Source organism: Podarcis bocagei (genome assembly GCF_964188305.1).
Source record: "Podarcis bocagei genome assembly, chromosome: 11".
Classification (NCBI taxonomy): Eukaryota; Metazoa; Chordata; class Lepidosauria; order Squamata; family Lacertidae; genus Podarcis; species Podarcis bocagei.
In genome coordinates, this window is record NC_138136.1 from 29,070,307 (window position 1) to 29,093,282 (window position 22,976).

The window sequence follows — 22,976 nt, forward strand, 5'->3', positions numbered from 1 at the left end:
TGGAAACACAAGGGTAGAACTGGCATAATTTATGTCAGAGCTATTTGGGAACAAGTCCAAAAACATCTTCTGAGAGAGGAAATAGCTTGTTACTCAAAAAGGAGAGCAGAGAGAGGCCACGTTCACACTGTAGATTTTAGGCACTGTGAAACCACTTTAAACAGTCTTGGCTTCCTCCAAATAATTCTGGGAGTTGTAGGGTGCTGAGAGTTAGGAGACTCCAATTCCTCTCACAGTGCTACACAGTGGTTTAAAATGAATCCCTCTTCACAGGGTACTGTGGGAATTGTTGCTCTGTGAGAGGAATTTGGGGTGTGTGTCTCCAAACAACTCGAAGCACCCTTAGCCAACTACAACTCTTAGAATTATTTGAGGGGAAGCCATGGTTCTTTATAGTGGTAGCATACTGCTTTAAATATATGGTATAAATGTGGTGAGAGAGAGAAGTGAGCTGTGAAGGTGAGGATATGGCTGACAAGAGGCTAATGTTCCTACACAGCATTTGGGGAGGAAGAGAGTTGTTGGAACAGGAAATATCAATAAGCCAATGAAGATAAGAAGGAGAGAGGCCTTTTTGGAAGGTAAACATTTCAAGATGGAAAGTGCAGCCTTGCCAAAAACAACAATGTACGGATAATTAAAGGAAAAAGCTAGCAGACATGCAAGGAAAAACTACAAGGCCTACAGAACAGATGAAAAACCCATAAGTACATGACTCAGCATATTATTAATGACAACGAACAGGAAAAGGAAAAGAAAAGAAAATCCTCCACACATTTTTGCAGTGAGCAAATCAGTCTTGATTTGTTAAATTTAAGGAAACAGCATGTTAACCATGCTCTAAGTAGATATTTTACTTCAGCACAGGGCACAGAGCATGTAGTGCATTTAAAAGCTTAACAACAACAGCTATACCAGCAGCGACAGGACTACTGCTGCCCGTATTGCTAGCCGTACTACCAAATGTGCTCCACAGAGAGTTTGTCTTATCAGAGTTTGATCTTGATGCAGGAAATTGAGCATCCTGGAATAACAGAAGTATCACTCAAAACTGGCTAAGGTTACGAGAAAGAAGGGGGTTGACTGTATTTACTAGAGATAGCTTCCAGATTTTGTTCCACTTCAGTCTTTTACAGCTTGATCAACATGTATTTCAGATCCTCTTTGAGGGTTTGTTTGTTTGTTTTACAGTCAAGTGGTGTATAAATTTTATGAAATAAATAAATAATAGAATACCCTCCACCTGGAAACACGAAGTATCTGCTTTCTCCTTGTGTGTTTGTGAAGAGAGGCTATGTCCTAAATACATGTGTTATATTGTGCTACTCATTGCTGGTATCAAATGTTCCAATTTTACTACTACAATGTGACAAGTCCAGCTTTAGTAACTCTTACTTCACAGCTTTGAACTTATGGCTCTTTTGCTGCGCCCAAAAGGAGTTACATAATGACAAAGATTGTGCAAATGTGTGATACTGGTCTGTGTGGGCATCGGGTACCTTCATAATGCATGGTCTGGCTTGAAGGAAAAGATTCTGAAGGTAATATTTTATTGAGTGAGTCACCAGCTGCTCACATTGGGTTTGCTCAGAAATAAGCAAAGCCATTTCCTCTAAAACTGGGAAATGGCTTGGCTAATTAATTTTTGAGCGAATCGGAATTCCACCTCCACCCCATATTTGACAGGCAGGAATCACTTGTAAGTCCCAGTCCCTGGCTATTAACTGACAGCTTCTGTGGCCAGGAGAGATATTTCTTGGACATTCCAAGGAAGTTTGGAATGGACTGAGAAGCCTTATTCCATCCCACTTCAGTTTCACTTCTGTTCAATCATAGTTCCATCCTATTTTGTGCGCATTTTTTTTTGAAAGAACACATCCAAACCCTGCCTTTTAATTGCATGCATCTTTAATGCAAAGCACACATTTTTCAATGCTTTATGCTACATGTTTTATGTTACACCTTACACTGTTTATGCCCACTCAACTGCTTTGATTTGTGGAACTGATTTCCCTTGTTGTTGCATCTGTTTAGAAAAGGACTGTTTTTCATCTTTAAATAGTGATCTATAAGTTGCTCTGGAAGCCATGATGAAAATCATTCAAATAAATAATAAATAAATAAATAAATGGGCAAGCACATATTTAAAAGCACAGATAGAACTTTTGCATCTCTGCCACAGTGCTTTTCAATGAAGTCCATTCACACATTCAGCCTTTATCTGTGTTTTCTGCCTTCTACATGCTAACCTAGCTACTCCTCTGGTGTTTGACACTTCTACAAAGTGGAACGAAGGATAATAAAGGAGGCTGAAAGAATATTGGCAGTATTCCTGCTGTTCAGAATCAGCAGATAAATATACGTTAGGGCTTTATTCTGTTTGGCCTGATTTCTCACCCTTTCACACAGGCACCATTGCTCGTGATATATGGCGGAGAAATGTATTCGATTTCACAAAACAGGGATTTCATTAAAACAATTTGAAAGATGCTGAAAGGAAAGGGTGCAGCATGTGTAAGTTGAACTCGCTTTATATGCCTCTTCTTGGCTATACTGGAGGGGAGGGATGCTGTTACTTTAGCAACTGCAATAAAATATGGTACTTGTGCTCACAGCTGCCTCTGCATCATTGCCCGGTGCCCAATCCCCTTCTATTCACATCTAGAATGTCTCCCAGAAGAAATAAATATTATCATGCAGAATTCCTTTAGGACAACCTGACAGAAGTTAAATAGAATCCTTTGCCTTTCCAGAAGCAGAATCTTCATGTTGCCATCATTTCGTTGTTCACTAAAATATCAAGAGAATGAGCAATCTTACAGCATTTTAACAGGAAATACCCAGAAAGGCAATTTCTTTTAGAATTTCAATGAGCTTCAGGCTAACATAATCTGCAGAGGTTGGGGGGCTGAATATAAACGGAATATATCGGTATTTTAAAAAACACAATTTCTCAAAGAGAAAATAGAAAATATACTATCTGTAACACCCCCATCCTCACCCACAATACCAGATTTTGCTGCTGCTTAAAGCAAATTCTAATTCTTTTCTCTATGGGGGCTATATTAAAAATACAGTCAGATAATGGTACAGTGTCTTGATGAGACAGGCAGATACTTTTATTAATATGCCTCACAGCTCTATTCAGGTGAACCTGAACAGATATATATTATTTGGCACAGAATAGGAATTTCAGGTACCAGAGACTATAATTACGAGGTTTCCCCTTATAACTCTGCCAAATCTGCCTCATTTGGGGCCCATCAGTTACATGGCCTGCATAGGCAAACCTAGGGAGCTGCCATATAACCCATCAGGCAATTGGTCTATCTAGCTTAGTATTGTCTGTGCTGATTGGTTCATCCTTGAGTTTTTAATGGGGCTGAATCTGTGACCTTCCACATGCAAAGCAATCGTTCCAATACAATGCAGCAGTCACAAAGTGCAGTAGGGTGGGTGAAGCCAACTTGTGTGCTTGTTAAGCAAACATCATTCTCATATACTGCAGTCATAGTATACCAGTACTCTGTGATTAGAAGTATCAAAATCTCCAGGAAGATCTAACATTATCAGGATGACGCAATTACTATCTAAGTGAAGATTTTTACTGTAATACTGTATGTAATAATAATAATAAATAATAATAAATTTTTATTTATATCCCGCCCTCCCTAGCCGAAGCTGGGCTCAGGGCGGCTAACAACCATAAAACAGTACAGCCTGAGTGACAAATCTAACTTGAATGTCAGGATAGCATATGTCCAATGTGAAAATAGAAGGATCTAGATGCTAAATGACACAGAATGACCAGCCATTCCAGAAACTTTTCCAGAAAGAAAAAGGGATGTTAGCTGATCAGGGAGACAAGTGGAGTTTTCCCCCCAAAAGCCTTCGTGTTTGTTAAAACAGTTGATTCTGCTTTGATGGCTAATTATGGTTTGGCTGTAATAACAAAGAACAGTATATGCTGTTAGGAAGGACTGTGTAGGTGCAAAGCTAATTCACAGCAGCAAAAGTGGGCTCTGTCCTTGGTGTTAGAAGCAGGCCTAATTGTCTGCTTCCTATTTCACTCCTTTGTAAACCAGGCAGAGCTGTGCTTGTGAATCAGAAGAAGAGAAATCTTGCTTCAAGGGGAGTAAAGTCAGCCTACTGTTCTATGTTTCAGCAATGCTATTGACAGATCAACCATCAAGTTCAGTGGCTATACTCTAGAAGATGAACAATCCACAAGAGTTTGGGGTCTGCACCTCGATGATCAGTCCACCTCCTCTGTTTGTCCAAATAAAGGCTGCATTTATATTGATGCTCTGTGCTAATTTTGAATATCATTTCTTCCAGGAAAGGGCAAAACTCTCAAATTTATGATGGGCACAGCTATTTTATAGAATGCATGGAGGACAACCAAAAAGAAAAGGAATTAAATTACTGTACTGATTTTCATATTATGTGGAAGTCTTCCTGAACAATAGGTCTAGTTGCATCAGCATGATGCTGGAGTACAGCTAATCAAAATCCAGGAGTCTGTTGTACAGTACAGTGTAGCAATAAGATATCTAACTGAATCCCATTTCATTCCCAAGTATCATTGGCAACATTTGTGCTACTCTTTCGTCAACATACAGAGTAGAAAGGCTGGATAGAAGCAAAGTAAGTAAGTGTGGCAAATGTTTGAATACAATGTTGATTTCTCACATTCCTCTCTGATCCTGAATCAGAATGATATGAAGTCCTAAGAATACTTTATTGAGAATAGGGCAGCTTTTCATCTCCCCAATACTAGGAGCATAGAAACAAACTAAAAATGCCTCCTGGCGCCATCCTCAAGTTCATTTAGGCACTCAGTACTGCTAGGCAGTGCTTTTTTTCTGGGGGGACGGAGGGGTATGCATACCCCAAAGCATTTTGTGAAGCTAACGGGAGAAGAAACTTTTTTAAAAAATTAAAAAAGAAGCAACTTTTTTTAAAAATTAGTTTCTTCTCTAGCATGGTGAATCATCAGTTCCGTTGCTACCCCTGATGGCAGCCTCAGGTCTCCTGTTTCCTGAGTCTCAGATGGAAGCAAGCGATTAATGTGTGAAGTAGGAGTTGCAATCTAGCATGGTGATTGGTCAATTTTGTTGTTACCACCTCCGATGACAGCTTCATTTCCTTTCCCGGTGATTTTCTTGAGTCAAAATGAGAGTACAGTGGTACCTCAGTTTATGAACTTAATCCGTTCCTTAAGTCCGTTCTTAAACCGAGGCTCGCTTTCCCTAATGAGGCCTCCTGCCGCTGGTGCCCTTCCACCGTTCGGCTTCCATTTGTAGACTGAGGTAAAGTTTGCAAACCAGAGCATTACTTCCGGTTTTGTAAAGTTCGTAAACCGAATTGTTCGTAAACAGGAATGTTCTTAAACCAAGGTACCACTGTATCCCTAAACATTTTTAAAGAAAAAAGCACTGCTACTAGGCATTCAATACTACTGTAAGGTTGCTGAAAGGCTGGTAGTATACAAATAATCCAGAGTTTTGTCTGATAAAAGTTCAAATGTTAGCCTCTCTCTTGCCCAGAGAATGAATAAATTACATTAGGGATCTTTTGGAGAGGAATTTGATTTGCAAAGGGTATGTTTCTTCTATGAATTAATTATTTCTAAAAGTTTTTAACATATGTCGCCAAAAGAGTTCTTTCACTAAGGAGCTTTCTCCACACTAATCTGCTTAGTCAAAATCTCAGGGTTCTGCATATGTATGTTAAGTTTGTAATTTCATCTTTAAACATGCAAAAATGTATTCCAGAGCTGCTATCATTGTATTCCTCTTGATTTGTCAATGGAGTGACTACTGTAGGTGACTACTGCTGGGGCAAACAGTGATAAGAGCAACTGCTGCTGAGCTTCTCCTGCAGAAAGCATCTGTAAGACTTAGTATCATTGAACAGCTGCTCACATGGACCAAGACCACTGACTCAAACAACCAAACTTGGAACATGATAATGAGGCTAGACTGTCTGAGAGCTGACAGCACCGTATTTGCAAATCTGTGAAAGAATACACTGGACTGGGTTTTTCCCTCAACAGCAAACTTCTTTAATTCTAGACTTCCAATACCATTGATAAGATATTGTAACACATTATTTAAATTGGGCTAGCCAGTGGTTGTGCCCTCCAAATGTTGTTGGACTCCCATTTCCATCCCCGACTTTTTTCTGGCAATGCTGGCTGGGGCTGATGGGAGCTGGAGTTCAATAACATCTGGAAGGCACCAAGGTAGCTGCTCCTGACTTAAGTAAACATCACTTTCAAGACTGCTACTCTTCAACATGGCAAAATTTCTTTTTGACCAGTTTGGACACTTGTCAAATGCCCCAATGTAGGAGGAATGCTGGTAGGTAGTTTTCAGTTTGTTTTATGATGATTTCCATGCTTACCCAATAATGATCTATCACAGTGCTTTAAGGAGAAGAACCAGGATGCACAATTCATAAGCAGCAAAAGGCCTCAGGATATGCCAATGACTTGCTAGCCATACAATCTGGAAACTCGAAGAGGATTCAGTTGATAGAAACTGAACTGCCTTTGAGTATTAAGAATTTGCTCAACAGCAACAGGAAAACAGAAGTTTCATCAGTGGTGACAATGCAGCCCAGATCTTGATGCCTTTAAAAAAATGAAATGATTAAAAAAGAAAAACCTTAAGAAGAAAGAGTATCCAGCTCTACTTGCTTACAACCCAAAAATCACTATGTAAATCTCTATCCTATCTATTTCTTTTCCACATTTTTTTACTTGTTGTTCGTTTAAGTTATTATGCATATAGAACAACTGACATTACCAAAGGTTAGATACAATATTCATATTTGGAAAATAAAACAAGTCTGATTTCTGTAAGTGTTTGTGAAAATGACTCCTCTTTATTTACGAACACATTATTCAGAACTTCTGGGAAGTTCATCTGCAGAAACTCCATTGAAATTAATAGGTGGTGCCTCTATGCTAAGGGAAGAGGATTCAGTTGCCCTCACGTACACACTTCTCTTGTTATTAAAATCACTACACATATATTTTGTATGTGGTTAGGAGAGGCCTTGGTTTCAACAAATGGGTCTGCCACCCTCACATGTGGCTTCAGCAAGCTTTATAATAATTTTACCTATCCTTTCTACTTCTAACTTTCCCTCAGATGGAGATTCCTTTATGAGCTTTCCAACTGTTTTTCATTACGGCGGGGAATACCATCTTCCTTTCAATCACCAACTGGGCCCACATAAAATGCACTAAGAAGTCTTTATACATACATGGTGTGTGTGTGCACGTGTGCACAACACACACACACGATTTAGTTACATTCCACAAGGTCAAAAATCAACATCAAAAGCACAAACACTTAGTGGATTCACGCCTTACTTATCGGAAATCACCACACACAGTCAAATAGTGGGTGACTCATACCTGCTGTTTCTTGACTCTGGGTTAAGCCAGGAACATAAATAATGTCAATCCGCTCAAGTAAATTTTACACAGATTACATCTGAATTGAGTTATATGGCATGCTTTATTTTACCCAACAACTGAAATCAAGTCATCTGTCAGAAAGATTTTTTTAAGGGTGAAGAGTAAAATAAGGAAACAGACAATGTCTTCATGGTTATAGAGTGTCTTCTCTTTTTTGGTTTTGCCTTAAAGGCCACATGATTATTAAAGATGAAATGATAACTTAATTCATATAATGCCACCACTCTGCTGGAGTAAAGGAATCAGTTTCTTCAAGGAAGCATTTATAGCCCTGGCACCTTCCTTTAATGTTCCTTATTTCTAACATTTATTTCCTCCTCAGAACCAGCGTATTGCAAAATATCTGACCATAATGCTGGAGTTCCTTAATCTGCAGACTGATAGGATCTGGCAAGAAGCAGCAGCATGAAGATGGTTGAGTTAACCATGGCTGCTTCTTCTGTTTCTCATAGTGTGCTCACAAAAGTTGCATGAACAGGTTTATCTAGTTTTGGTGTGTTGGATCCACTTCATCCTGACTGATACACATGGGACTTAATGCACTTCTTTCCATATGATGTAAATGATGACTAACTTGTACTCTTGATTTTAAAAGGTAAAGGTACCCCTGTTTACCTTCCCGCCGGAGCGGTACCTATTTATTTACTTGCACTTTGACGTGCTGTCAAACTGCTAGGTTGGCAGGAGCAGAGACCAAGCAACGGGAGCTCACCCCGTCGCGGGGATTCAAATTGCCGACCTTCCGATCGGCAAGCCCTAGGCTCAGTGGTTTACACCACAGCACCACCCGTGTCTCTACTATTGATTTTAGTGAGACCTAAATTTAACAAACTTTATTGGGATCCAACCCTATGAATTTATGTATGTTACTGGTCTTCAGTGATGCAGATATTTAGTGTTAATTAACAAGATTCACTTGTGTCTCTTGCTTCAACACATGCCTAGGCATGTTTCATCCTTGCAGCCAGCACATTACCCTTGGGTAATGCTTAACTTGAGAAGAAACGGCTCATGTAATTTATAGCAGCAGCTTCTCATTGGAGTTTTCTTTAGGTTTTCCCCTACCCATTCTTTGAATGATCAGCATCACTTTGAATCCTATGGATAGCTCTCATATATGTGGGCATGTGTGCATGCGCTGATAGGCTTCAGTCAGTTACTAATATGCTGTTTGAATGTCCACACTGCATTTTTGCCAATAAGGTATTAAAACCACGGCACCTAGCAGAACATCTACAGCCAAGTGCAAAATGCAGATCGAAAGCTAAATGCTCCCACATTGTGCACTATGTGTATTATTTACTGGTATTCTCTGGACTAAGAATTAGCTTAGGTGTTAGCCTGTGCAAAATGCTTTTCTGAAGTTAGATTTTCATTTGTTCATTTTCCAATGATTTTTCACAATGCGCAGGCCACACGAATCTCAGACAATGGCCCCAAACTTAAATCTGTGCCTACAACACCTGAAAAAGAAATCTAATTCTGATTTGTGCGTGTGGTTCAGGTACCTGACATTCAGAAAATGGGTTCATACAAGAGCGCTGGCATTTTTTATTATTATTATTCTCTGTGCCAGAGTTCCTTTTAATGCTTTTGAAAATAAAGTTTAAATACAATCAATTGACATGCAGAGATGTTTGTTCCCGTTTTTGAAGATAAAGAGCTCCTTCTCTTAAAAGAAATTGTAGCAACCAAATACAAAATGCTATTTTCATTTCACAAAATGAAATGTAATTGTTTAGAGCTCCCCCCCTTACAAGAGCACTTTGTAACCAAAGGGAAGAAATATAGTGCAATCTGCTATGTTTAATGATGACAAAATATCTTTAGATTGTATCTGGTTTTGAGCATTGCCACCTCCACCTCCATTGAGTATCATGTCCTGTAGATGCAGCCTCCAGACAGGTGAGATTCACATTCCCGTAATGTGCTGTCTCGTGGCTGTGGGTAGATTGTGTGCCTCCCCTGATAGAATGGTCAAGCTAATTCTAGTAGACATCACAATGAGTCCATGGGAAGGAGCCTTGCAATTGGCCCCACCATGTGGATGCATCATTGACACATAGCTTCCATCCATGTGGGAAGGCATCAAAGACGATTGACTCTCAGATGGTTGGCTGCTGCATCAGTAGAGCACTGAATGCTAAGGAGTGAAGGGGAGCTCACTCCCTTGGACCACCAAAGGTTTCAAAGCATGCGAGAAGCAAGATACCTCGCTCAATTCTCTCTCCTTTATGCCAGCTTCGGATACAAATGAAAGCAATGAGGGCAATGAAATCTCATTGGGGTAAATGCTATTTTAGATACCAGAGACTGAACAAAATTGACCAAATATAATATTGGTGGGATCCCTCCACTGCATCCAAAATTTAGTTCTAAATCCCCCCCTTTTTTGTAGCAGTTCTAAACATGTGGCAGTAAATTACAGTTTTTGTGTTTCAGCTTATTACTTTTCAATGTTTCTGCCTAGTGCATAAAAGTAAGTAGTGAAGCATCACACACATCTGAGTGACACCACGAGCCCCTGCATGAAGTGCACATTGATCCTCTGTGCTAAAAAGCTGCATTTTCATACATAACTAATGAAGAAGTTTCTAACTTAGCCACTTTCTGATAAACAAACAAACAAACAAATAAATAAATAAATATGAGGTTAGAAGTGTAGACAGGTCTGTAGTTTGAGAAGCAACTCCTCAAATATCTCCCTATTATGAACTTCTAGTGTGGGCACTCCCATACCTTTCAACATTTCTCTGATGAAAATAGCAACACCCTAAACAACAACAACAAAAACAACAACATCCCACCCATCTGACTGGGCTGCCCCAGTCACTCTGAGTGGCTTCCAACATACATAAAAAATAATAAAACATTAAACATTAAAACAACTTCCCTATACCTTCAGGTGTCTTCTAAAGGTTGTATCTCCTTGGCTCCGATGTTGCATAACCTGCAACATTTCTCCAATGAAAATAAGGACGTCCCACCATACCCAGGACGCAGGTGGTGCTGTGATCTAAACCACAGAGCCTAGGGCTTGCTGATCAGAAGGTCGGCAGTTCGAATCCCCGCGACGGGGTGAGCCCCTGTTCTTCGGTCCCAGCTCCTGCCAACCTAGCAGTTCAAAAGCACGTCAAAGTGCAAGTAGATAAATAGGTACCGCTCTGGCAGGAAGCTAAATGGCGTTTCCGTGTGCTGCTCTGGTTCGCCAGAAGTGGCTTAGTCATGCTGGCCACATGACCCAGAAGCTGTAAGCCAGCTCCCTTGGCCAGTAAAGTGAGATGAGCACCGCAACCCCAGAGTCGTTCGCAACTGGACCTAATGGTCAGGGGTCCCTTTACCTTTACCTTACCATACCCTCCAGCATTTATCTGATGAAAATAGGGATGTCCTAAGGAAAAGCAGGATATTTCGGGATCAAATCAGAAACTGGGATGGCTTCTGTAAATCCGGGACTGTCCCTGGAAGATAGGGAAACCTGGAGGGTCTGCCCTCCACCCCATATTTAGATTGGGACTGTGCTGGGAGCAAAGGGTTAAAGCTCCCCCTCCATGGCCTTGATCTGGCTTAAGCTCCTATTTGTTAAATAAAATCATGCTAGCTGTCATAGTGCAAAGCTAAATGATGAGAATAATGCCATGTCTAGTTTGGTCCCAAGAGAAGATCTGCACTGGCTTTGTAAAATGTATTTTACACCTACACTTCCCCTCTTCCTTTAAGTACGTTAGAAAATGTTTTATTTGCAGAATTGGGAACATCAGTCGTTCATATTGAGATTTTTCTCCACCTCTGCCTAAGTTCAGTCCTTCTATTTACTTTCTGTGTTTCACAGCACATGCTGTTGTTTCAACATTTCATTTGCGGAATCGAAATGGAGGAACAAATAAAGGTACAAATTGTGAAGTATAGCCAGAAGGCTTTGACAGAAAGAACAGCAGGGCTACTTCATCTTTATAGCATTTGATTCAGTGACACTGCAACTGACAAGGTTTCTGCTCTGAGCATTTAATTCTGCAATTTAAAGTACTATTCAACAAAACATAAAAGGAAGTATGTCTGATTCAGTGGTCATACACATTCTTCGCGAAATATAATGTGACATAAACCCTATTGAATATGATTTTACTGTTAATGTTGCTATTTTGCTACCTGTCCAACTGCTATGCATATGTATGAAATACAGCTATTATTGCAGTTTGCAGGTGCTGGGGCCTCAATCTTTATCAGTGAGCAATTAACAATCCATTATCTGCAATAGGAAGTGAGCTCCGGGGTTTTAAATTCACCACACAGTTGTCCATAAACTGTGTTTATGAAACAAAAAGTAACAGCACAAGGAGTAGATTATTCTGAAACCAACCAATATTGTTTGGTCATCACATTCTTTTCCCATTCCATTATATTCTGCTAACTACCTCTTGCCTCATCAGGTTCGGGGAGAATGAAAAGCTTTTGTAGACTGATATGAATCCATAGAAAAGCTGCCGAGACTTTGAATGAGGACCGTTATAGCTTTCATAATGGCTTTTGTAATTGTGTTTTAATATTTTGTCCTACTCCACCTTTTTAGATAAGGTAAAGAAAGGTAAATGAGTATGCCAAAATCAAACAGCAGGCCACCCATTTATTTGTATTTAAGAAGGTTTCTGGGTTATTATATAAAGATTTACACTGCACTGCTTTTATAATTTTGGAGTAAATAATGGGAGAGAAACTACACAGCCACAGTTAAAGAGGAAGAAATGGCTTAGGTTGCAATCATGTGAGTGCTTATGGGGAAAAGCTCCAATAAATGATCAATCAATTACGTGTCACTTCCAAAAAATCAGCTCCCATGGTTGGACCTGCTTCTGTGTAATTATAGATAGGATAGGGGAAAATAAAAGTCATGGCATCAATTATCTTGATAATCATAAGATTCCTGAAAACATGCCAGAATCAACCAAAAAGTTGGTCATGCAGGAGGAACTTCATTGCACTTTTGCATGAACACTAACTCATAGAGTAATTATGTGTCTCTGCATGCAGGGAAGTCCCTAACTCACAGGAGGTTTGAGACCCATTGACTACCCTCACCCGGATTAGGCAACCTGTTAAAGCCATTCCCAGGGTGTGGCCGCTGTCACATGCTGACAGCTTCTAGGAGCCATAGGTGGGAGCTGAATAGAGGGTGGGGACCAGAGGTGGACAAACAGGCCCAGAAGGAGCACAATGTCCCCCCCACTAGAGGTACTACTCCTCCCCTAACACCCCAACCCCCACAAACATGCCCATTCATTGTTTTTAATGGAGCTACAGGTTTATGTTATTGACTGAGGCCAGCAGAGGCAACTGGTGTCTGGAGAGGCAACCAGGAAGAGGACCATTCCAATGAGACTGTCTGTGGACACACAATACCCTGAATAGTCCATATTATGAGATTGGCTGGCCTCCATGCCATTCTCTTAGGCTGGTCCACTAGAGCACCCAGACAACTTTCCCCCATGCACCACCATCAGTGACCACTGAAGTGTTCCCTCTTAAGACCAGCTCTTTTCTTGCAGCAGCACAGCACCTATTTGCTGTTTTCAACATCTGGGTATACATGATATTTTCTGAGGTGTAAGGCAATACATGTGTTTTGTTATTTATCTGTTCGAAGCGTTTATATCTTACCCTCCCAAGGTTCAAGTCAGCTTTCAACAGTTCATAAACATTAAAAGTAACATTAATAGCAATAATAAATAAATACCATAGAATCAACAGTGGCAGAAACACAGGGCCTCAAATAATGCCCACATAGCAGCCCCAAGCCTTTCAGAGGATGTACATTGTGCATTGTCTCTGAAAAGCTGAACAAACAGACCTGTTTCGAGCTCTACCAATGGAGTCATTACGTAGCCTGTGAGCAGCTATGGTAAAGATCCTTACCACAGACAGCATTTCTAGCAGTCTGGACGCATAGAGCAAGATGTAAAGAGTATCTGGGCTCATATAAGGAGAGGTGGTATCTGAGGGAATGGGGGTCTCAGGCCATGAAGAGCTTTAACAGTAAGAGCCATGTGGAAATGTCACCTAGGCTGCCCTACTCTTCCTAAACGAGCCTTCGGCCCTGAGGTGAGGTGGGAAATGCTGTCCCATGACCAGTGTCGAAGTAAGATTCAATTGTCAGCCTGGCTGGCCTTTGTATAAGTCCACTTACCCCCTTTTAGGGGTGCGGCGGCTTTGCGGAACGGCCAGCGCCTCTCCTCCTGCCAACGATGCAGGGCTGTGTGTCAGGGTCTGATCCTTGCTAGAGCACGAGCTTCGGCTCTTGCTCCCGGCTTGAAATCCTGCTCTGTGACAGCCTGCTGAATTGGCAAATGGCAGGCTGGCTCGGAGGGCTGGGCTATCCTTCCTTCAACAATGAGGCTTCCTTCAGGTCCACTCCTGGGGGGGATTTAAAACAGCCCGCTTCAGCCCCCGACGCCCAGCTCTTCTTTGTCAGATCAAGTTTGCTGAACTTCGTTGGATCAAGTTCAGCGCAAGACCAGGGGATTTTTCTGGATAGCAAGCGTGGGATCTACGAGTGCGGCCAGTGTTGAAGTAAAATTCAACTGCAGCCTGGTTGGCCTTTTTACAAGGATTTGCGGAGAAGTGCTTTCTTGTCCATTGCCTCAGGTGGCAAAATGTCTTGGGCTGGTCCTGCACTTTACAAAACATGAAAAGAATTAATTTCATCTTCTACATATATCTTGTCTTCTTCTTTCTAGATAAGTGTCTAATAATCATGAGAGAGACTGTACAACAAACACACAAATTGCTTGGATACAAAATAACTAGCAGATGCGAGCTGAAGCAAGCTGAGGCCAAATGTGCACAATTGACTCTGTGTTAGTCCTTGATCCACCTACACAGCCACAACACCTCCTGCCAATGATTTGACTTAAGGTTTTAATCATCTCTTCTCCTCTTTGCTGTCCTTCATATTGACATGAATAGCTTTCACAAATGCCTGTGCAGTGGGCATTATTAACATTCAACAGTGTATTATCAACATCACTGCTGCATCTTTGAATTTTTGGGCATTCACACATATGCGTGGGATTGCCAGCATTTGCATGCTTGACAGCCACCAAATCTGAGACATTAATAGTGTCACACACACACACACACACACACACACACACACACACACACACCAGGTTCTGAATTTGTTCTACAAACAAGATAGAAAAGGTAATTTAAGTAACTTCAAAGCTACCTAGGCCAATTTGTGTGTGGTACATGCTCCTCCCAGCCCCCCAGTAAAGATTGCTTATTACTTGTACGATCTCCATTTAATTTTTGGTTGTTTTGGCATCCTGTTGCAATCTGTGCTCAGCTTCCAGACTGTGTTGTAGGAAAATGGGTGTTTTGCCAACCTCGCCACTATGTTCCTTAGCACTAGCACTAAACGCTTTGTGGGGATCATGAATAATTTTGGAAATCCCCATCTGAGTTGTTGACACAATCAGCACCTTTCAGTTCCATCTGATTTTTTTTTTAAAAAAACGTATATCTGAAGTTGTACGGTACATTGTTTATTTAGCCATTTCTGAGAACACCCTGCATTATACTGCAGAAGAAGAGCACTTGCTGTGTGCAAAAATAAATAAATAAGTCACACATTTTCCTCACTTGAATAAAAAGAAAGCGGGTGACTACAACTCCCATCAGCCAAAGCCATCATGGGTTATGCAATGTTAGAAGTTCAAAGTTGAAAACATATTGAAAGCATGAGAGAATACACTGAAACACTGGGCGTATTCCAGCCAAAGTTAATAGCTTTTAAATCTCATTTATTTCATGGGAGACATTTGGGAACATGCTGAACTGACTTTCTAAGATGAATGGGACTTTATGCTGCTTAACATTGGCTGGATTGAGCCCACAATATCAGGAAATGAAAACTGAAAATAATTATAAGAAAGATATGCCAGCACAGATGTAGTCTTTAAAGGAGGTCTTTTCATGTTTTGACTTATGCTGCTCCATACACCCACTCACCCCAGCTGATTTTTGTCACACTTTTCAAGAGGGTTTCTAAACCAGAACTTAATTAATGTTTAATAAGACCACCATTTTTACTTATACTCTGCCATTAGCTATCTAAAGTGACTGTACCTCATTAGGCTGAAATCTTGTGGATCAAAACCAGCTTTAAAAATGTAAAAAAGTAAATCTCAAAGAAAACATGCACCATTAATAATCAGTAGATTACATTCAACCAACAAAATTATTATAATATTTTATTTTAAAAAGCCAAGTTTGGTTGTAGTTGACAGTTAAATTTCAAAGTGTACCTCTGGTGTATAGTTAATGGGACTGTAAAAATAGTGTTTTAATGGGACTGACAGACATACATTCATCCAACTGCAAAGAATAGACATGCTGCTTACTCAAGACCCAATAATATCCTAAGCCAGCTTCGGATGAATCATACATTCAATTTAAACAGAGACACCATTTTACAAATGTGAAAGAATTCAGTGCCCTGATTTCCTACTGATCAAAACTTCACAGCTTTTTGTCAGAGGAAGACAGGGGATCCAAACAAAAGAAACACACATAAAAGTAAATCAGGCAGAGAGAATACATAAAACAACCGGTATTTTACCTGAGCATGGTTCCTCAAAATGGATTAAGGGATCAGGTCACCCATTGCCTGAAGACAATTTCTTAAAACTGAATTACTCTGGTACTTCTGTTGGTAAATGCCCTCCTGGTGGAGCTTTCTTAAAAATGGGAAGCCTATCTGATTATGCCCTCTGGACAGCTGCATAAAAGTCACTGAAAGTTTAAAATACTGCTACCCTACTACTAGAAGAATAGGCTATTTACAAGTCAGTCTTTGACCAAAGGCCAAATCCCCATCTACCACTGCAGTGTAGTTCTTTAAACCTTAGGCTGGCATGTTGCTGTGTTCCCAGGCTTAAAATATCTTGCTTTGAACTGAAGAGCTAAAGTATGCAATGCACAGCCTTCCTGGAGAAATCCAAATGTGAGTTGCTTCTCCTACAAAGTCTTTTGCATTATGCACCTGGGGCATAGTGCACATGAATAAAAAAAAAACCCTCCACATGGCTCCCCCCCGCCCAACCTCATATATTTTTAAATCGTTCCACTTAGCAAGAACAGAAAGATTGCTTGTGAAGATCTTCGGTAAAATAGATTTTTAAAAAAATAAAAAATTGGCATTTTATTGCTTTAGGAGTAAACAAGATACGGAGTCGTGCCTGATTGTTTATCTGAAATATTACGCCAGCTCTGCCTTGGGCTAATTCACAGATTAGACCCCACCAGAGAGCCTCTGTTTCTGCAAGCATTATGTCTCTTAAGTGGTCCTTAGGACTCCCTGTCAACGACAGAGTCCCAGCATTCATAAGCACTGGCAGATTGCATAGGAAAGAAGATAAAAAGAAGCGCCATTAGATGGTGAGAGACAAGACATCAGGAGGTGCAATCGTTTCAATAAGCAGGTCATTTTTCATAAAATTCACAGTGTGAGAAGCTTAACAACGCTTAAATGAAAAAACCCTACAAAATGAACACACATTACTGTAGAACTGTTCATATATCTACTGTACAGATTGAAAGTAAACTTCAGAGGCACTGCTATGGAAGATGGGAATTTTCAGATGCTTTGAGAGGCTGGGTCTCTTCAGATAAATACCCCCTCCCCCGTTGCCCCAAACAGTTCCTTGTGCTGGGCAATCACTTGCAGTCTGTCAAGTACTGCAAGCAAATAGGCTCCATCTCCATGCCATTCTTCTTCAGTGATGTGTGAAGATGTTAGCTGGAGAAGAAATTTGGGCACTGGGGTGAAGGATCAGGGAAGAGAAGAGTCTTCGGACAATCTGCTGCTGCACTTTTAATGTCAGCACTACATGGGGATCATCTATCTTGGGTGTGGTCCTTTACTAATGGGGAGGAACTGATTGGCGAAGTGAACATGAGCCAACAGTGTGATGAAGCAGCAAAAATGCCACTTTGGGTTGCATCAACAGAAGTATACTGTCCAAATTAAGGGAAGCAATTGTACCACTCCATTTTCCCTTGGTTAGACCTCAGCTGGAGTACTGTGTCCAGATCTGTGCGCCACAATTTAAGAAGGATATTGATGAGCTGGAAAGTGTGCAGAGGAGGGCAACCAAGATGATCAAGGTTTTGGAAACCAAGCCTTATAAGGAACTGTTGAGGGAGTTGGGAATGTTTAGCCTGGGAAAGAGGAGACTGAGATGAGATAGAAGATGGAGCAAGCTTGTTTTCTCTGGCTCCAGAGGGCAGGACCCAAACCAATGGATTCAATTTACAAGAATGGAGATTCCGACTAATCAGGAAGAACTTCCTGACAGCAAGAGCTATATGGCAGTGGAACAGGCTCCAGTGAGAGGTGGTAGACTCTCCGTCTTTGAAGGTTTTTAAGCAGAGGTTGGGTGGCCACCTGTGATGTATCATCTAATAGAGATTCCTGTATTGCAGGGGGTTAGACTATATAGGTAACTCTCAGCGTCTCTTCCAACTCTACAATTCTGTGGTAAAAATGTAAATAAAAATAAAGATATTTGTGAAAATAACATAGAAATGCACTTACATTAGGAGAAATTGCTTGAAAAATGCATACCAAAATTGTTACTTTTAGGAGAAATTCAGAGTAAAATGCTGAAGAATTTTATTGAGTATGTTTTGTTTTTTTTTTTTTTTAAAAAAAACTTTTTGCAAATTGTTGCAGAAAAGTGAAAAACTGCAGAGCCACTGTGAGCAGAGTGGATGAAAAGGGAGGGGCACATATGCCACCCTGCACTCATTGGAAAGAGGGTGGGATGAAAAAGCAGCTACACAAATAAATCCTTAAGTGGCTTTACCACAACAAAGAAATACTGATTTTCAGGAGTGGCTGGTGTGGTAGCAACACAGAACTGACCTCTCGTACCAGTGTCACTGCCTCTTATGAGGACAGTGTAGGGGATGGGGCAGGGCAATGGTGAGGTTAAACAAGGGTAGTGGAGAGGTTAGGGTGGTGCAGGCTCCTGCTGCTATGACCCCCCCCAAAAAAAAATTGCTTCTGCTTTGTCCTGCTCCCATACTACTCTCCTAAACAGCTGCGATACCACTGTTGGGAGGCTGGCTCTGTGGCAGCACCCCAGGGGCTGCTTTTGCTTTTTAAACCTTGGCTGTGCAGTTAGCATTTATACTACACAAGCGTGCTCTCTCTCTCTCTTATTATTTATTTAGTGTACAGAGCATGCATATTCACTTGGTGTTGCTTGCAAACATGGTACAAATGACTGCACCAACATATGCCTCTATTTAAACATGTGTATTTACAATGATATTGTACCTTGAAATAATCTTATATTTATGTGTTATGCTGTTGTACTGTATGCTGCCTCTGAATCAGAAATATGCACACATGGCGGTAGGCTGCCAGAGTGCCGCTGCATGCGTCTATATCTATATCATCTATATCTATATTTCTGCTGCCTGAGTATAAGCATAGCTGCCCAAGAGGTGGCTGGCACTCTTAATTTGGAGGGGCCTGACCAGCTGTTTATAGAGGAATGGCCAAAATCCACCCAAACTAATGAGTAGTTCAGTCAAAGCTAAATCCAGAAATCCAGTGTTAAGAATCATGTGCACAGCACCTTGCGCATGCATTGTGTTCACTCTGGTAGGGGGACAGACATGTGAACTGTTGCCTCCACGCACACTTCAGCCATGATAGATCAAGACCAATGTGTTTCTAAAACTCACTACTCATGCTGAGCCCACATGGAAATGATAGATTATACTTAAATCAACAAATTAAGGTTATGTACACATTGTTGGCTTAAAATGCAGCTAGGTTGTTCTTTTTCTCAATTCAGATTGAACCTGCTTTGGGGGGAAATGCCTCAAAATACAGTATTCCATAGGAAATGACAGGATACATACGGGATACGGATTGTGGCTAATGTTGTGCATATACTGTTCTGGGAGCCCACTGGATGCAGAGTAAATGGGAGTGTGTACACAGCCTAAAATGTGCTGCAGTGGGATTTAAGCATGTATCTGAGATTCTTTGTAAATGAGGGTTTGGTTTAGAAATGAGAACAGTGTCTTTTAATAGAGCACTTTTCTTTTGTTGAGCTAAAGAATGTCTTTATAAACAGATGCAATTTCAGCTTGAAGATTCCATAAAATGAAAAAAATGTCCCAAGATTCTGCTATCTGCCTCGATAGTTAATTAAATTTGACATGGAAGCATGTGGATTTTAATCATTTGAACTTGGCCCTTATAGAGTGAGTCGTTAACTTGTTGGCAATCATGGTTTTGTCACACAACTAAGAAAATTCAAACAGTTTTCTTTGAAGAAATATGTAGGATGGAATAGCAATCTTTTGGGTGTTGCCATATAATATCTTTCAGTGAATTAATAATACTTTGGACTTGTACAGCCTCTGCTGCTGGTGGTTCTGAAATAAGGAAAAGAATGACAGATTCAAGATTTTAACTGAGATACCCATGAGAATTCAACAGGCGCCATAAAAAAGAGACAAGAAAGTGAGAAGATATTTTTCAGGGTTTTTTTTTTTTTTGCATCTCAGTGAAAATAGAAGTTCTCTAGGGGACTTCTCTGCAACTTGCCAAGGAGCTGAGATTTAGTCATCCTAACCTAATGACAGCCATCAATGAAACTTGGTATCTTTCAGCTGTCAGCCTGAAGAAAGAGCCAAAAGTGAAAATGGAAAGAGAGTCTTTTTTTATGTTATTTTATTTTTAGGTTGTTGGGTTATCGTTATCTGACAATTATCATTTTACAGAAAATAACAACTTGATGCCAAAACAAAATTGCCACAGTGATGTACTGCTGCCATGTTCATTCCTAAGGGGGGGGGGATATGTATAATAGCATAAAAGCAAAATAGTAAGAGTTTAGATGTCAGTTCCAAAGATGTATGGGGGGGGGGACTTGAATTCCTGGGTGTTGTCCAATTATAGCATTTTTAACCTCCAAAACTGTGATTTTAATTTAGCTCATGTGTTAATATGCAGATATCTGGGGCTGCCCTTGATTTCTGTGTGAAATGACAGCTCATTGAGAACGCAGCAGCTATGTTCTTAATATAACTGAGGTTTCCTGTGGAGTGGGGTGCATATTATTTTCATCCTAAAGCTACACACAATTCAAGGTGCTGATTTAAATCCCCGTCTGCAATCCTAAACATACTCGTGTGGGAGAAAGCAGCATTGAACTCAGTGGGACTTACGGTACTTCTGAGCAAACCTGGAGAGGATTACGCTGCAAATGGCCTGAAGCCTAGCCCCAGTCCTATACTCAAATGTCATGCCATGGGAGCTGAAACAAAGAGAAGGAACCTCCAAGTCACAGGTGGGGAACCTCAGGCCCAGGAACTAAACAACAACAACAACAACAACAACAATTTTTATTTATACCCCGCCCTCCCCAGCCAAGGCCGGGCTCAGAGCAGCTTACAAGCAATAATAAAAACAAGTTGAATGATTACAACTTAAAAACAAAATTAAAATACAACATTAAAATATTGAAACATTAAAATATTAAAATGCAGCCTCATCACAAGAGGAGAAAGGAAAAAGAAAAAAAAGAGGGGGAGGGAATCAAATTGGCTCCAAGCCAAAGGCCAGATCCTGCAGGGCCCTGGTCTCATGAGGCAGAGTGTTCCACCAGGCCGGAGCCAGAGTTGAAAAGGCCCTGGCTCTGGTTGAAGCCAATCTAACTTCCTTAGGGCCCGGGACCTCTAGGATGTTGCTATTTATGGACCTTGAGGCTCTTCCTCAATGGGGTCTTCCTGGCCTCTCCAATCCTTTGGACTCTCTCCAGGATGCCCCCCCTCACTGGCTCAGCTTCAGCACCCTGCTGGAGTGCTTCTAACTGGTTAGAATGTGTCACTTCCTCTTCAGCTGTGATGATGCCTCTTGTTTCTCTACCACTTGCAGTCTGCTGTACAAAGGAGTCACATTTGTTCCTCTGCCCACATTTTGTCCCTAGCCATGCTCCTGGAAGTTTGCTCACAAGAGAGTGTTATCCTCAGGCTGAAAAAGTTCTCCCACCTCTAAGCTCTAAGTATCATATATGCTTCTTTTGCTAAGAGCATCTGGAGAGCACAGATCATAGTGCTTTGTTTGAGACTGCCTATCCTCCTTTTCTTCTTTCCTGCTATGTGAGTACCCCCAGTATCCGTAGTATGGTAGGCACAGGATCTAGAGCCTTCTCAGATGTGTTGCTCCATCCTTGAAAAATTAGTCAGCAAGGACCACCTGGCCATCTTTTCCTTCTTCTTTTGCAACATGATGTTGCTCTTCTAAATCTTCAGTCCCAGGCTATATTTCCCCATACTTTTCCTGGGCTCTGAAATCTTCGAAGGAGGCCCTTCTCACAGTCCCGTCAGCCTCATAGGCACAGTTGGTGGGGACACAGGAGAGCATCTTCTCAGTGGCTTCTCACTGAATCTGGAACTCCCTAGGGAAGCTAGACTGGTTCGCTCCTTGTTGTCCTTCTGCCAGCAAACAGGTGAAGACTGTTTTAGTATAACAGATTTTTGTGAACTTTTTTAAAAAAGGAAAAAGCTTTTAATGGTGCTGTGCTGTTTTTACTATCTGTAGTTTAATAGATTCATTTTTATATTTTAATTCTATTATAGCTTAATTACTTTTTGACTATTCCCTTTTATATGTTTTTATCTTTTTGTGTTTTCTCTGTGTTGCTTTAATTTATGTAAGCCACCTTGAGTCTGGGAAAATGGTGGGATATAAATAAATATAATGATGATGATGATGATAATAATAAGACCCTTCCAAAGTTAAGTTGATCAGGTTTTGCTTTTGTAGGTTATTGTTTGTTTGTTATGGGTTGGATTTTAGATACGTTTTTATTATTTGATTTTTTTGCATGCTGATTATATATTATAAACTACTTTAAGTATAAGTGCAATGAAAAGCAACTCTATATTTATTGACTTTTTAGTCCACCCTGTCCATCTCTTAATGGTCAGTGAGTGTAATATTTAGACAAATATAATTACACATGGGGAGGAACCCAAGTGAAATACATAGAGCAACCCAACCCTCTGCAAGTGAAATATGAGGACATACCAAAATCCATCCATGGGCTTGGCAGCTTCTCAAGTGTACTCAGACTACACAAATGTGTAAACTCCTCTGGTGTACTGATGTAGCCTGATGACAGCTTCATGCAGTGATGTAGCCTGATGACAGCATCAACGTCTGCGAGCTGCATGCACAGAGAAGCTTAATGCAGCTTAAGAAGATGTAATAATACAAAATTGGTGCTTTAAAAGGGGGGAGTTATACAAATTCATATTTTAACGATTATCATTTATTATTATTTATTAAAAGTCTATACTGCCCTTCATCTGAGGATCACAGGGTAGTTTACAATATAAAAACACAAAATACATAATAACAAACAAAAACAACAGGTGATGATGGCTATGTACCACC

The 22,976-nt window shown here is 40.6% G+C and overlaps 1 long non-coding RNA gene across 1 annotated transcript; it reads left to right on the forward strand.

Annotated features, from left to right (window-relative positions):
• The first annotated feature begins 9,583 nt into the window (after positions 1-9,583).
• Positions 9,584-11,552, forward strand: LOC308597940. Its single transcript, XR_014013297.1, has 2 exons — positions 9,584-9,779; positions 11,325-11,552. It is a non-coding gene; the product is annotated as an uncharacterized lncRNA (long non-coding RNA).
• Positions 11,553-22,976: the final 11,424 nt, after the last annotated feature.